Below are 15,864 nucleotides of genomic sequence, written 5' to 3'. Positions count from 1 at the left end.
TAGGCCATCAGGAAGAAAGATAGGGGGATTGGAGATGGACTTCTTGGAGGGTGGAGATTCTTTTAATTTTCTCCTCTCGGTTTCTTCTCCCCTCTTGGGTGGTAGAGAGAGAAAAGGAGGGAGGGGGTTGAATGGCTGCTGTGCCGTGATGTTGCAGTTGCAGCTTCGGTGCTCCCTTGAAGGGGGAGATGGTTTTTAGCAAAAGAAAAGGAGGGTAGAGAAAGAGGAGGAGGGAGGGGGGGTTGAATGGCTGCCGTGCCGTGATGTTGCAGTGGCTGCTTGGGTACTCACTTGAAGGGGAGATGGTGGGATGGGACTTTTATTAATTAGATGGAGTGAATTTTCCATAATGACCCTACTTTCTCTTTAGAGAGATCCCTTTCTGGACAAATTCTTTGACCATGAAGCGCCATGGGATGCTCTTGCTTTACATGGTAAACAGTATTGCCAAGAATAGTTTCATGGGCCTTTTTTTTATATATATTTTTTAATATTTTTATTCAAGAATTATATTAAACTGAAGAGACTTTTTGTCTGCATTTTTGTTGAAATAGTGTACTTGACAGCTGTTACGGAGGAACTCAGCCACCATGCCCCACGTGACCGGCACGCGCGCCCAAGAAGACTACAGCTGCCCCTTGATCCAGTAACCCGACCCCGAGTCGGATATCTTCGGCTTCGCAGCCCGACCCCGAGTCGGCTGCCCCTTGATCCAGTAACCCGACCCCGAGTCGGATATCTTCGGCTTCGCAGCCCGACCCCGAGTCGGCTGCCCCTTGATCCAGCAGTCCGACCCCGAGTCGGATATCTTCGGCTTCGCAGCCCGACCCCGAGTCGGCTGCCCCTTGATCCAGCAATCCGACCCCGAGTCGGCAATCTCTCGACAACGACAGGCTGTTCCCCTGAAGCACGCCGCGACCCTCTGCTCCACTACTCCCTGCAACGGTCGTATCCGGCGCTGCTCCACGATCTCCTGTAACAGCCGTACAAAGCGGAGCTCCACTACGCCCTGTCATGGCCGTACCCAGCGCTGCCCCACGACGCCCTGTAACGGCCATGTCAGTGGCAACTCCATCGTGCCACACGATGACCAACCCCCCAGAAGGACCCCCCAGCCTGGTATATATGCGGCTGGGGGGAGAAGGGGGGAGGTAAGCAAGAACTTCCAGTGCATTCTCTTACTTGCTACTATTATCTCTCCTTCTCCTTCAATCTCCTCTGACTTGATCGTCGGAGGGCCCCCACTACCCCAGTGGTGGTGCGAGGCTTGCTTGCAGGTTTCCCGGTGGAAGGTGGAGCGCAATCAACACCAACCAAGGCAACTCAAACGGAACCCCGTTCACACCGCTGTGCCAATCGTTCTCGGTTTGGACCACCAGCAACAGTTGGCGCTAGAGGAAGGGACCGAATCTCAGAGCGATCGTAATGGCACGGCGAGGTGGTCGTGGAGCTTCCAATGCCTCCGGTCGCGGGGCCTCTCGCGCCTCCGGCCGGGAGGCCGCTGCGTCTCCAACACATTCTCAGCAACACTCCACCGTTCCACCCCCCATTCAGATGGTCGAAGCCGCTCAGTTCGACCAGTTAGCCCAGCAGGTTCGCACCCTCGCGGAGGCAGTGCAGAACCTGCAGGGTGTGATGTCTCGGGCGCCGCAGCGGGCCCAGGAGCCGCTGCTCCCTGAGCGCTCACCTGTCCTCCTCAACCCGCGCTCCTTCCTCTCCCATGGGGAGGAGCGCCGGCGCGAGGAAGATTCTCGAGCACGGTCCATTCTGCCGGGACCTTCCCATCGGAGCTGCGCGGGATACGAGAGGCGGGCCCGGGCGCGTTCCCAGACCCCCCAGTCCTCAAGGAACCCGCGCTCCAGTCGGTCCCCCTCTCGGTGCTCCTTGTCTCCCACCCATCGGTCGCGCTCCCTGGACCGGCGGGTGGACGATCTCCACCGACAACTCCAGGTCCTGAAGGGCCACTCCAAAGATCCCTTTGCCGACTTGGAGATCTCCTCCCAGCCGGCGCTTGCCTCGAGGATCCTGCGGACCCCGAATCCGCCGGGGTTTAAAATGCCGGCGATCGAGCCCTATGACGGGGCGGCGGACCCGCGGGATCACGTCGAGAGTTTCAGGACCCTTATGCTCCTCCACGGAGCATCAGATCCTCTCCTCTGCAAGGCCTTCCCGGCGACCCTCCGTGGCCCGGCAAGGGCGTGGTTCGCCGGCTTGGAGGCTAACTCAATCCAGTCCTTCGACCAGTTTACTCGTCTCTTCATCACCCATTTCGCCGTCAGTAGCCGGCGGCGACTGGTCTCCGACTCCCTCTTTGATGTCCGGCAAAACGAGGGAGAAAGCTTGCGGGATTATCTTACCCGCTTCAACAAGGCTACGCTGGAAGTCCGGAACCTGAGCCAGGAGGTGGCTCTTTCAGCCCTGAAGCGTGGCTTCCGAAAGGGCAGACTCACCTTCTCCCTGGACAAACGCCTGCCGCGGAGCTGTTGTCCCGGGCGAACCAGTATGCGGACGCCGAGAAGGCGGCCGCCCACCGGAGCAAGGAGGCCGCCGAGATCCCTCCAAAGCTCGGGAAGAAAAGGCGAAAAGAGGCACGCCAGAGGAGGAGCCCGACGCCTCAACGTCGGCGCAGAAGCCTGTCGCCGGCGAGGAACCACGGCGCCCTACGCCCTCGTTCTCCGCCCCGACGTTTCAACCGGTACACTCCTCTCCTGACTCCCCGGGCCCAGATCCTCATGAAAATCAAGGGGCGGGAGGACCTCCCGGTCCCGAGACAGATGAAGAAGATTCCTGGGAGGAGGCCCTCTCGGGCGTACTGTGAGTACCACCGGGACCACGGCCACGACACCGAAGACTGCTTCCAGCTTCGGGACGAAATCGAGGCTCTCATCCGCCGAGGGCGTCTCGGTCGATATGTGAACGACCGACGTCCCCCCGCAGACCCGCGTCCGGCCGACCCGGCCCCTCAGGAGCCTCGGGAGCAGAATCGACCCGTCGCGGGCGTGATCCACACTATCACTGGGGGCTGCCCCCGGCCCGAGAGGAACGCAGGGGGCTCGACTGAAGCGTCAGGGGCAGCCGTCGCAAAGAGGCAGAGGGTCGGTAATGTAATCACTTTTTGTGATGAAGATGTAAAGGGGGTTCAGACCCCCCACGATGACGCCATGGTGATCTCCCTCACTATGGCAAACTATGATGTAAGGCGTGTTCTTGTGGATAGTGGAAGCTCAGCTGATATTTTGTTTTACGAGGCCTTCCAAAAGATGAGCTTGTCCAGACAATTGTTGCACAAAACATCCACCCCCCTCATAGGATTCACTGGTGACGCTATCTCGGCCGAAGGTGTCGTTGAGCTGCCTGTGACTGCGGGCGTTGCACCCGCAGAAGCCATGGTGCGGCTCGGGTTCTTGGTCGTCCGTGTTCCCTCGGCCTACAACGCTATCCTCGGACGACCCGGACTGAATGCCCTTCGCGCGGTGGTCTCTACGTACCACTTGCTCATGCGGTTCCCCACGGCGGCCGGGATTGGAGAGGTCCGAGGTGACCAACCGACCGCAAGGCAATGTTTCCTAGCAACTCTCAAAGGGAAGAAGCCCGTAGAAGCCTTAAGCGTCGAGTCCCTCGACGCCAGAGACGAGGTGGCCTTGCGGCACGGGGAGCCGGCCGAGGGTGTGATCGAAGTTCCCCTCGAGGAAGGTCGCCCGGACAGGACGATCCGGGTCGGCGCCAATCTCGACATGGGAGCTCGGGCCCGGTTGGTGGAATTCCTCCGAGCCAATGTCGATGTGTTTGCCTGGTCGGCGGCCGATGTACCTGGGATCGACCCGGAGGTCATTTCTCACGCCCTCAACGTCGACCCGACCCACCGACCGGTAAAACAGAAGAAGAGACACTGTGCCCCGGATCGGATCCGAGTGGTCGACCAGGAGGTAGACAAGCTCTTGGAGGCAGGATTCATAAGGGAGGTCAACTACCCCGAATGGCTGGCAAATGTCGTACTTGTCCGGAAGGCGAGCGGAAAGTGGAGGATGTGCGTCGACTACACCGACCTGAACAAGGCATGCCCCAAGGATAGCTTTCCGCTTCCGCGGATAGACCAACTGGTCGACGCGACTTCCGGATATCAGCTGCTGTCTTTCATGGACGCCTTCTCCGGCTACAACCAGATAATGATGGCTCCACAGGACGAGGAGAAAACTGCCTTTATAATAGACCGGGGGCTGTACTGTTACAAGGTAATGCCCTTCGGTCTGAAGAATGCTGGCGCCACTTACCAGCGCCTCGTCAACAAAATCTTCAAAGAGCAAATCGGCCGGAACATGGAGGTGTACGTGGACGATATGCTGGTGAAGAGCCGCCATGCAGACCAGCACATCGCGGATCTGGAGGAGACTTTCGCCACCCTGCGAAAGTTTCGCATGAAGCTGAACCCAGCGAAGTGCGCCTTTGGCGCTTCGGCCGGGAGGTTCCTCGGTTTCATTGTCAACCAGCGGGGGATCGAAGCCAACCCGGACAAAATCAAGGCCATCCAAGATATGTCCCCTCCGACCAAAGTGAAGGAGGTTCAGGAGCTCGCTGGGAGGGTCGCCGCGCTCGGACGATTTGTGGCAAAATCGGCCGAACGCTGCAACCTTTCTTCAAGGTGTTGAAACGCCCGAAAGACTTCCTCTGGACGGCCGAATGTCAAGCAGCATTCGACCAGCTCAAGGAATACTTGGCGTCTCCTCTCCTGCTGTCCAAGCCGCAAGAAGGGGAGATGCTCTACCTCTATCTGGCGGTCTCCCCAACCGCAGTCAGTGCGGTACTGGTTCGGGAAGAGGCAAAGCTCCAGAAGCCTGTGTACTACATCAGCCGGGTCCTACGGGATGCCGAGACGCGATATACGAAGGCTGAAAAGATCGCCTTCGCGCTGCTGACCGCGACCAGGAGGCTTCGCCCCTATTTCCAGGCCCATTCTGTCACCCTCTTGACCGATCAACCGCTGCGGCAGATCCTCAGCAATCCTGAGAATGCGGGACGGCTGGTGAAGTGGGCAGTAGAACTTGGTGAGTTCGACATCCGCTACCAGCCCCGACCCGCCATCAAGGCCCAGGCGCTCGCGGATTTCCTCGCTGAGTGCACGGTGCAGGAGGCGGAACCTAGGTCGCCGGAAACACCCAGCCTCGACCTCCCGATTTGGACGCTTCACATCGATGGGTCGTCGAACCCCGAAGGTGGAGGGGCCGGGCTGGTCCTCACCAGCCCTGATGGAGTGATAGCCGAGTATGCCTTGAGGTTCGGATTTCCAGTGACCAACAACGAGGCGGAGTACGAGGCCCTAGTCACGGGACTCAAACTCACCAAGGAGCTCGGCATCCGGCGCCTGAAGGTCTTCACCGACTCCCAGCTGGTGGTCGGGCAGGTCCGTGGGGAGTTCGAAGCCCGGAACCCGACCATGCAGAATTACGTCCGGAAGGTGCAAGCACTCATTCCCGACCTCGGCAGTGTCGACATCCAGCAGGTCCCAAGAAGTGAAAATGCCAGGGCCGACAGGTTGTCCCGCTTAGTGAGCGCAGACGCGCACAACTTGTCGAGGGCGATCTACCTGGAGACCCTGGATGCCCCGAGCATCGGCGAGGCTGGAGCGGTGATGGCGATTGATCCGGAGCCGTCTTGGATGGACCCGCTTGTCGCCTACCTCGCCGAAGGGATCCTCCCTGAAGACGAAGATCAAGCTCGGCGACTTGTTATGAAGTCCGCCCACTACGTATTCTATGAAGGGAGGCTGTATCGGACCTCGTTCACCGCCCCCCTCTTAAAGTGCCTCCGCCCCTCGGAAGCGGCCTACGTCCTCGGCGAAGTCCACGAAGGCGTTTGCGGATCACACTTGGGGGCTAGGTCCTTGGCGCACAAGATCATGAGGCAAGGCTATTATTGGCCTACCTTGTTGGAGGACTCAAAGGATCATGTACGGAAATGCGACGCCTGCCAGCGCCACGCCAACGTCCAGAGAGTCCCTTCTGTCCCCTTGGCACCAATCACTGCACCCTGGCCCTTCGCCCAGTGGGGAATGGATATCCTCGGACCATTCCCCGTCGCTTCAGCTCAGCGAAAATTTTTGATTGTTGCAATCGACTACTTCACCAAGTGGGTGGAGGCAGAGCCGCTGGCCACTATCACGGAGGCGCAAGTCCGGAAGTTCGTGAAGAAGAACATCATTGTCCGATTTGGGGTACCTCGGGTCCTCATCTCGGATAATGGCCGACAGTTCGACAACAAGCATTTCCGTGACTTCTGCGAGGAGTTCGGGATCGAGCATCGGTTCACATCTGTGTCGCATCCCCAAACCAACGGCGAGGCCGAGGTCACAAATCGGACAATCCTCCAAGGAATCAAAGTGCGAATCGGTCGGACGGGGCAAGCTTGGGTTGAAGAACTCGAGAATGTCCTTTGGGCGTATCGGACCACGCATCGGACCCCTACCGGGGAGACGCCTTTCAGCCTAACCTATGGCACGGAAGCCGTTGTCCCCGTGGAGCTCGGACTCCCCTCACCTCGGGTGGCCGCGCACCGACCCGAGGCCAATTCGGAGCAACTCCGAGGGAACCTGGATCTCTTGGAAGAAGCGAGGAAAATGGCGCAGGTTCGGATGGCGATGTATCAGCGGAGGGTGGCCCGATATTACAACTCCAAGGTCCGACCGAAGCTTTTCAGAATCGGAGATCTGGTGCTAAGGCGAGCCAAAGCATCTCAACCTGCGGAAGGTGAGAAGCTAGTGCCAAATTGGGAAGGCCCGTATAGGGTTCGCTGGGTAAACCGACCTGGCTCCTACCAGTTGGAGGCCCTAGATGGTCGAGAAATTCCAAGGAGCTGGAATTCCGCTAACCTGCGGATGTATTACCAGTAGAACGACAATGCCAGAAAGACAGTTCAAAAATGTATAACACTTTTCATTTCAATAATTTCTGGTTACAATGGCGTGCTCGTATGATTACAAGGAATTCCCAGAGGGGAATTAGGGTGTAAAGAAAGTAAAGAAGAGGTGGAGACTCCGAGGAGCTGAAGATCTGGGATCCCGAAACCTCCATCTGAAGCGGCTGCAATCCCGCCGGAAGTGGGTGCTTCCAACCGGAGGCGCCATCGGCGTCTCACGAAAAAGACGAAGAGCCGGCGCGGATGAAGAAGAAGTGGACGAAGGAGAAGTCCACACTGCCTCCAACCGGAGGCGCCATCCACGCCTCACGAAAAAGACGAGGAGCCGCCGCAGACGAAGCTCCCGCTGCCTCCAGGGGAACGCCACCTCCAAGGGATATTCCGGTCCTCCCCAGTGTTAGGGGAGAGAAGGAATACAAGGGAGAAGAGCATATGGAGGCGCGGTCCCGGATCAGGCGCCTGGTGCGGAGCTCAATCGGGAGGCCGAACTTCAAGGAGGGGAGACGTGATCCTGGATGAAACGCCTAGAGCGGAGTTCCGCCGGGGAGAACCTCCTTGTTGATCCCAGATGAAACGGCTAGTTGGCGGAAGTCGCGAAGGGCGCGCCTCCCGTTCCTTCGGTAGGGGTCTCTCAACCATGCGCCGGAGAGGAGGCCCACGATCCATGGCAACCTGAACAGCTCCGGCTTGGCAGGCTTCATCGCACCTGCACCTATATTTATAGCCAAACTGCGGCCCCCCGGTCGTTCCGATGCGGGTGGCTCCAATAAATGCGGGCGCATTGAATCCGGAGCCGATCCGGCTCTCGAGGCGTATCTTCCCGCGATTTCCTAAGCATCATTCTCCTTAATCGCATTCTTTGTGCAGGACACTCCGGGTGGCCTGTACCCCTAGGTCCACGTATCTCCGCTCGCGCCCAGGCCGCATCCGCCTCGAAGAACGCGCGTATCGCGGCCGCTTAACTGACACTCCTCGCAAGCAGCAACTGGCGATCCGATTTCCCAGGTAACCCCTCAATTAGCATTTAATGCCCATCTGGTGTTCCCCAGGCAACACTTGGAGAGGAGGAGAAACACGATCGCAGCTGGCCACGGAGAAATCCCGTCGGGCGGCAAGCGACAGGCGCACGACCAGCGAGCGGAATTTCCCGAGGCTCGGCCCTCGGATGCCAGGCTAACCCGATGATCATCCCGGGAGCAGACTAGCCTGAAGCCCCGACCGGTCGCCTCGGCTTGCGCCAGCCTTGGCCGACCAACGAGCGGAATTTTCTGAGGCCTAACCCTCGGATGCCTGGCCTAGCGCCGGAAGAATTTTCTGAGGCCTAACCCTCGGATGCCTGGCTTAGTGCCGGAAGAATTTCCTGAGGCCTAACCCTCGGATGCCTGGCTTAGTGCCGGAAGAATTTTCTGAGGCCTAACCCTCAGATACCTGGCCTAGCGCTAGAAGAATTTCAAGAGTCGGGAGTCAGCGAGACGCTACCAAGAGTTAGAAAGAAGAAGGACGAAAGTGAAATGAAGAAACTCTATTTGCATTAACTTTCATTGTTTCAGGGCCGAGACCCATACAACTTGGCAAAACGCCAACACACAAAGAAAAGTACAGAGGGTCAGCTTGGAGGAACCCCCGGGTCGGGAACGCCCGGCACGTCTGCAAGGGGTAGGGAGACGGTTGGAGAATCAACAGGCAATGGCGCCGGAGGGGAGTCGAGAAGGGAGATCCCACTCAGGTCAATTTCGGGGTACTTAGCCGACACCCTTGCCAGGCCTTCCTCGAAGCCTAAGACAAAGGAGTCGGACCCCGCGTCCGACATGTCACGGACGAACTCGTCAGACTGACGATAGGCCTGTACCGCCCCCGACATGTCACGGACGAACTCGTCAGACTGACGATAGGCCTGTACCGCCCCCGACATGTCACGGGTGAACTCGGCGGACTGACGATAAGCCTGTACCGCCTGACGCCCGATCTCCGCACTCTTCTCGGCCAGCGCCGCCTCTGCTCGCTCCATAATCTGAGCTTTTGCCTCCAAGACCTTCGCCACAATCCGGTCATCCGCCTCGGAGGAGACCCTCAGCAGATCAGCCTGGGCCTCCTTGTGCTTCGCCTCGGCAGCGATGCGAGCAGCCTCAGCCTCCTCCAGGCGCGAATGAAGCTCCTGGTCGCTCGCGCGGGACTTCTCCAAGGCCGACTCCAATTCGCCCAGCTTGGCTTCAAGAGACCGGGTCCGGTTGCGGGCGTTGTCGGCTGACCGCTGGGCCTTCTCCCACCTCTCCCGGTAGTCGGCAGCCTTCCGGGACTGCTTCTCGGCCCGCTCCTCCGCCTTCTTGATCTCGCCCTCGAGACCCGAGGCAACCTTGAGTTGCTCCCGAGCCTCCATCAGTTGCTTCTCGAGGGTGGCGAAGCCGAGTGCCCGCTCTTCGGCCACCTGGAGCCTCGTCTCGAGGTCCCTGTTCGTCCTCCCCGCCGCAGCCTGACCTCCCTCCTCTACTGCCTTCAGTTGGCTCTCGGCCCTCGCCAGAAGCCTCGCCTGTTCCTCGTAGCACTCCTCCAGGCGGATCATGTACTGGGCGAGCTAAGAGATAGGAAAAACGAGGGCGTCAGGCGGGGATCAACAGAGCCTATAAATGATGAAAGCGACCAAAAGAACACTCACCGACATGAGACAGACGCAGCTGGCAGCCCCAACGTCAGGGACCCTCATCTCCCGGACCCGCCTGCGGTCCTTCTCCAGCAGCACCATCTCGATGAGGTTTCGGGCGCCGGCGAAAGTGAAGGCCAACCCCGACTTCTCCCCGGAGTCGGACGGTGGTTCTGCAGCCTTACCCTTACCCATCGCTTGGGGAAGAGTTATGCTGACCATGCTCGGGGCGGGGACCGCCCCTGGAATTGACAGGGTCCCGCTCGGCCGGGGCCTCGGCGCGTCCCTCCTCGTATCATCCGGAGCCGACCGAGTCGAAGGCTGGGCTGGGGACCGATCACGTCCAACCCGTCCATCCCGGGCGCGCCCGGGTGATGCCTCCGGAGAAACGGTAGTCTCGGCGTCGGAGGGCTGATACAGCATCAACTGCCGGTCCGCGCCCGCGGCGTCCCCCTGATCGGCGGGTCCGGACCCGTCTGTCGGCGTCGGAGTCGCCTGCCGGCGGGACTTCTTCGCCGGTGGGGCCCCGCTCGGAGGAGCTCGTTTCTTCCTCCGGACTGCTTCCAGTAGGGACGTCCTACCAACAGCCGTTGCCTTGTCCGACCGCATGACGTCGTCGATCTCTGCAAAAAGGACGAGGTGGTCGGAGGTTGAGAAACTGAAGGAAAGAACGAGACGAAAGAGGAGAAAGGAGCTAAAAAAGAAATGGTGGCGGGCTCACGGTCAGCGGGGACCGAGCTCAGACCGACGTTCACCAAGGTATCCTCGGAAATAAGGCGAGCCACCGGGGGGAGCCGGCCCTCGGCAACCAACTCCTTCAAGACGGCGACGCCATCGGATTCCTCCCTCGACAACCTCGATAGGCCAATCGGGGACTTCATCGGCGTCTCCCAGGTTGCCCTGATTCCCCAAGAGGGATCTGCGTCAACGAAAAAGAAGCGCCCCTTCCAGCCGTGAATGGAGGTAGGAGCCTCCTTGACGAGGCCGCACCCTCGCCGCGCCGCAAAGCACCACCACCCTTTATCCTGGGGGTGGCCGCTCAGGCCGTAGCATTTCCAAAAGACATTCAGGGTGGCGGGAACCTCGTGCATGCGGCAGAGAACCTGAAAGGCCGTCAGGGCGCGCCATGAGTTCGGCACCAGTTGCGTCGGCGCCACTCTTAAACCCCGAAGCACCTGAACGACTAAGTCTGAGGGGGGAAAGCGGAACCCGGCCTGAAGAATGCCCTCATTGATGGCAACCTTCCCTGGAGGAGGATGGGACATCCTCTCCTCAGGCCCCGGGAGTGTAACATTGCAGGCCTCGGGAAGGTGGTATCGAGCCACGAACCTATCTAGGTCTTCGGCGACCAACTCCGACTTAATGCGGTCTGCTCTCACTTCGCCCATCCCTAATGGCCAGTGAATCTACGGTCAGGACAGGGTCAAGAAGGGGGAAAGGACCGGAACGACTGGAGTACACTAATACAAAAGGAGAGTATGGAGAGCCCTAAATTAAAGAATGGGGCAACTCACCGGAAGAGAAGGAAGAACGGCTCCGAGAGCGTCAAAGGAGGAGCAAGCGAACAGTCCGACGGCGATGACGGCAGCGCAAAGGAGAAACTCGAAGATGTCTGTAAAGAGAAAGGCGGACGGAGGAGGACCCCCGGTTAAATAGGCAGAAAGGTGGGTGACGCCTCGGCGACGCCAGAGGACGCCTGGCTGCCGAAGGGTCGCTCGCGCCCCAAAGGCGAATCGACGCCATTAAGGAAGGATGTCCGCCGAAATCCTCAGACTGCCAGGTCAGCAACAACCGCCATACGCCATAAAGAAGGCGGGGAGCTCGAAGCGCGCGCGCCTCTCCGAGGGATGGTGGAAATCTCGAAGCATCACTTCCTTCACCCGTTCCCCTTCTGGTTCCAGGCTCGGAAGTGGGGGGCTACTGTTACGGGGGAACTCAGCCACCATGCCCCACGTGACCGGCACGCGCGCCCAAGAAGACTACAGCTGCCCCTTGATCCAGTAACCCGACCCCGAGTCGGATATCTTCGGCTTCGCAGCCCGACCCCGAGTCGGCTGCCCCTTGATCCAGTAACCCGACCCCGAGTCGGATATCTTCGGCTTCGCAGCCCGACCCCGAGTCGGCTGCCCCTTGATCCAGCAGTCCGACCCCGAGTCGGATATCTTCGGCTTCGCAGCCCGACCCCGAGTCGGCTGCCCCTTGATCCAGCAATCCGACCCCGAGTCGGCAATCTCTCGACAACGACAGGCTGTTCCCCTGAAGCACGTCGCGACCCTCTGCTCCACTACTCCCTGCAACGGTCGTATCCGGCGCTGCTCCACGATCTCCTGTAACAGCCGTACAAAGCGGAGCTCCACTACGCCCTGTCATGGCCGTACCCAGCGCTGCCCCACGACGCCCTGTAACGGCCATGTCAGTGGCAACTCCATCGTGCCACACGATGACCAACCCCCCAGAAGGACCCCCCAGCCTGGTATATATGCGGCTGGGGGGAGAAGGGGGGAGGTAAGCAAGAACTTCCAGTGCATTCTCTTACTTGCTACTATTATCTCTCCTTCTCCTTCAATCTCCTCTGACTTGATCGTCGGAGGGCCCCCACTACCCCAGTGGTGGTGCGAGGCTTGCTTGCAGGTTTTCCGGTGGAAGGTGGAGCGCAATCAACACCAACCAAGGCAACTCAAACGGAACCCCGTTCACACCGCTGTGCCAATCGTTCTCGGTTGGGACCACCAGCAACAACAGCAATCTGTTGCTGGAAATTGGACCCGGGGGCGACCGTCGGCTGAGAAGGAAGAGCTTCGATGCTGGAATGGCAGGTGGCGGTCCGTCGGCGAGCGGCATCCTCCGGGAGACCTGCAACAAGCCGATGGCCGGGGTTTCCGGCGCCGGCCCTCCGATGCTTAAGTCAGAGGGGGGCTTAATTTTGGAGAAGGAGATGGACTGTATTTAGAAGTCCTAAAACCTCCCTTGAGAGGAAGGAGTTTCCCTTTTTATAGAGGGAGTGGCAGGGTTACCTGTGATGTGACTGGGCGAATTAATGGGTTACCGTCACGATTGGACGTGGGCGTGTGAAGTAATGAGTTGCCGTGGATGGCCCGTTCCCATCATGGGAGGAGATGGCACGTAGCCAGAGCTTGCTTGTGGCGCGCAGTGCAGTACATTCTTGGGAATGGTGAGGCGTTGACAGTCGTAGCAGGGTATGGTCCCTGGTTGATATGTCGTGGCGCGGCCGGCAAGTAAAGCATGGCGCGGTGAGGCTGCTGCAGGGCATGGCCGCAGCATATGGACGATGAGGTCGGCCTTCTGAGGTCAGCTCGGCCTTTTGTGCTCGGCATTCTGTGCTCGGCAACCTTCTGAGCTCGGCCTTCTGAGCTTGGCTCGGCCTTCTGAACTTGGCTCGCATGAGCTCGACTCGGTCTTCTGAGCTCGGCTCGGCTTACATGAGCTCGGTCTTCTGAGCTCGGCTCGTCCTGCATGAGCTCGGCTCGGTCTTCTGAGCTTGGCTTGCATGAGCTCGGCTCGGTCTTCTGAGCTTGGCTCGGCTTGCATGAGCTCGATCTTCTGAGCTCGGCTCGATTTTCTGAGCTCGGCTTGGCCTGAGCTCGGCTCGGCCTGCATGAGCTTGGCTCGGCTTGCATGAGCTCGGCTTGACCTGAGCTCGGGTCGGTCTTCGGAGCTCGGCTCGGCCTGCATGAGCTCGGCTCGGCCTTCTGAGCTCGGCTTGCATGAGCTCGGCTCGCTGTCGGATTTGGGTGCTTTAATTGTATTTGTGGGGTGGTCCATTTTTTCCCCTAACACAATCTATTTCTATAACATTTTTTAACTATTTTATATTTATTAAAAAAATATTATTTAAAAAAAAGAGGCCTCATTTACTGAATTCGTTTTAGGCCTCCAAATGTATTGGGCCGCCCCTGCCTCCGCTGATGGTGAGCTTGAAGCCGGATAACGCAGGTGGATGTCATGGGATTTGATGGAGATTTGTGCGTCTATAACATTAAAATAACAGCAATAATAAAATTAAAATGGTTAATGGATTGAAATGTTATTTAGGAGATCGGAAGGTACAGGGAGAATGGAGCGCATCAAGGGGAGAAAAAAAAAATCTGTGAGATAGGTCATAGGAGAACACTTGCCTTATGGACTCTGATGTCGATAGTCTTGACCTTGCATGACCCTCACCTAGTGAACGCTTCTCAGCCAGCTCCAATCCCTCACTTTTGTGCCAAGCGATCCCTGCAGGTTTCCATGTGAAACCCTACGAAGGTGACGGTACGCATGGACCGGAAGACACGGGATCCTGGAGCAGAGCTGCGTCAATGCCACTCCCTTGTGCAAGCCACAGGGAGTGGCTTTCATTAATTGAGCCTCGCCAATATCGGTCGCAGTGCCAGTCGCCAGAAAGACCAGGAACTTTCTCTGGATGTCCATGGCCGAGCCACCCCTCCATTTGAACCGGCCATGTAGTATGGTGTCCCTTGGGTTGACCATGGAAGATGGATGGATGTAGGAAAAGTTTTGAGGAGAATGGAGACTGAGAAGTGGGAAGGCCAAAAGGCTAAATTCTCCAAGCACCTCAAGATGGTTGTGCCCCCGTTCAGCAATGGCCATTTTATAGGCTCAACAATTCAGAATCCAGCCATGGATTTGGTTGCCAGATTCATGTCTATGATCAGAATCCCGAAAGATTTATCTCGGTTCATTGAGCATGAGTTCTTATAAGGTAAAGCGATATGGTGCCAAAAAAATTCATAAAAATATTGCCATATATATAGATGTGGATATTTGGACTCAATTATAAAATATTGCTAGGTTTAAAGAAATTCAATTCATGCCTATGAAGAAAATAAAAAAGAAACTCAACTCATCGAGACATACCATATGAGGAGCCTTCGGTTCGTTTCAAGATTTTTCTTGGTTCATTGCACTTGAGATCTTGCAAGGCGAAAGAATATGGTACTAAATAAATTCATGAAGCCTTACCATATGCAAAGGTTGCATGTGGTTCCATTCAAGGAGCTAGATTCATTTCATAAGGCCATAATATAATGGAACGTTGTATAGTACTGGGTGATTTTGAAAGATTCAGTAGTCTTGCCCTTGCCAAAGATAAGGATGCAAGGAAGGAACCAGTAAACTGATGTTCGACATCTGGGTACGAATGATTTAAATAGCAGTTGTTATTATTGTTTCAGGCAACTCCCTTCTGGGATCATCAACAACCTCGATTCGGGGCTGAGTAAATCTGAATAACGAGCCCAACCGAGAAACCTGACTGAAACAATGTGTGATTTGGCTGGCCATTCGAGGTTGATGGCACCTAATTCCTTCCATGTATGATAATTGTCTAGTACTATTATTTAACATACTGCATTACATAAGGTAATATTAATTTTCTCTCTTATTTTTTAGTATATCTAATGTTGTTATTTAATATTAATTGTCATTACAAAATGATTTTTACTAGTTTCTCTCAGCATGGTCATAAGTTCAGTGTTTAGGAATAAATCAGCTGGGTGTTATGATTCAGGTTCTCAAGCATCCGATATACACAAATTTACCCCTACAAACAGATGCGGCACTTAGATTATAATAGAACAATTTTATTATTGTGCCAAGACATACACTATTGCTAACAACAATATATAGCATTATTAATTTGTAACAATAAAACTTCTTATATAGTTATTAATAATTCATGAATAAATCATAAAATTTATCTAAAATTCAAGAATAATTGAATAGATCTGAGATTCTGAATCAACTCGTTTTTTGAGAATTATTCAGAAAATTATTCAGTTAAGAAAATAAAAATAATTATAAAAATTTTACAATAATTTGGAGAATATTATAACTATGCTAAATATTTTGGATGCTGATGTCTCAGGGATTATCATGTGAAAATGCAATTGTGGCTGTTCTGGCCAAAATAAATAAAAATATTGTGTAGCTAGTGGCGCTCAATCGCGTGACTCTTGCCCTATTTGTTTCAGTAACTGCAGCAGAGTCCCTCTTTTTGTAAATTGGCATCTGAACTCTGTGGACAATTACAAGTTTGAGTGCATGCAAAATCCACCATAACAAAATTGGCCTTTCGCCAACGTAAACTAGATTTTTTTAGCACATCTAAACTTCGCGACACTATCTAAATTTTTTTTTTCGAATGTCATTAGACTCGAATTACTCTTGTGGGAGTGAGCTCGAATCCACATCGCCCAATTTTAAGATTGAGCGAACCAGCAGTAGGCGTTTGCAAGTAATCTACACAGCCCTTGCCGAGTTGAGATTGAATTTGATTCCATGGGCATTGGAACCAA

This window comes from Phoenix dactylifera, chromosome 8 (assembly GCF_051530095.1).
Source record: "Phoenix dactylifera cultivar Ajwa chromosome 8, Ajwa_hap1_PhDact_Kaust_v1.1, whole genome shotgun sequence".
NCBI lineage: Eukaryota > Viridiplantae > Streptophyta > Magnoliopsida > Arecales > Arecaceae > Phoenix > Phoenix dactylifera.
Note: the sequence above shows the minus strand (reverse complement) of the source record.